The sequence below is a fragment of the Chaetura pelagica genome, unplaced genomic scaffold, assembly GCF_000747805.2.
Source record: "Chaetura pelagica isolate M959 unplaced genomic scaffold, ChaPel_1.0 scaffold159, whole genome shotgun sequence".
In the NCBI taxonomy this organism is placed as follows: domain Eukaryota; kingdom Metazoa; phylum Chordata; class Aves; order Apodiformes; family Apodidae; genus Chaetura; species Chaetura pelagica.
In genome coordinates, this window is record NW_009954555.1 from 885,495 (window position 1) to 886,339 (window position 845).

Genomic DNA, 845 nt, shown 5'->3' on the forward strand with positions numbered 1-845 from the left:
TTGCCATCTATCCTTGGGCAAGTGTTATCCCAAGTGTTGCTCCAGGTATTGGTGTCAAACCAGAGCACAGCAGGGTGCAAGACCAGCTTGTGCATGCTTTGTTTTTATCCCTGCTGCAAGCCACACTCTGACTGGAGTTTTGTCAGACTAAAATCCAGCTCTGACTTAACAGAGTTCAATGTCCCTCCAGGCATCTATTAAGATTCATTACTGGGAAGGACAGCAGGGTGCTCACATCCGATGTCTGAATGCCAAGTCAGTGGAATTACTCAGCCTTGGTGTGGCACAGGGCCAGAACTGCAGATGGGAACATTAAAAGAACAGCTCCTGTTAAAATCTATGGGGCTATATTCAGATTTGGGGAAGTAAAAAACTGCAGCTGTTCTGAATTTTTTACCAGCCTTGCTAATAAAAAAAGTGCAGCTCCTTCTCTAAGCAGTCTGAAAGCAGTTTCCTATTTCTAATGTTTCCTCCTGACTTTGCTGTTCCAGTTTGACTCAGTTCCCATGCCTCTATGGTGTCCCTCAGGGACAGACTGCACTACATACTCAATACACAACTGGGCAGGGACAACAGAAGCACAATTACCCTGTGGGCTGGGTGATTTGGCCAGTGCACCTCATGGTGCTGGAATGGCAGTGGTGCTTCCAGGGTCCATTCCAGGCTTCTACACAGCGCTACGTGCCCTGCTACATTGGCCAATGCAGACTGTCAGCCAGGATCTGGAGGTATTAGCTGAAGCAGTGGCAGCCTCTTTGTTCCAGCAGGGATACCCACTGAGATGCCTACAGTCCCTGTCCTGTGGCAAAACAGTGGCTACGAGGCTGTGAACCTTTGTCTTATTC

At 48.4% G+C, this 845-nt stretch overlaps 1 protein-coding gene across 1 annotated transcript in view; it reads right to left on the bottom strand.

Moving 5' to 3' along the window:
- PLOD1 (procollagen-lysine, 2-oxoglutarate 5-dioxygenase 1) overlaps window positions 1-845 on the bottom strand; it is a 16,455-nt gene that overhangs the window by 8,262 nt on the left and 7,348 nt on the right. The window lies entirely within an intron of this gene.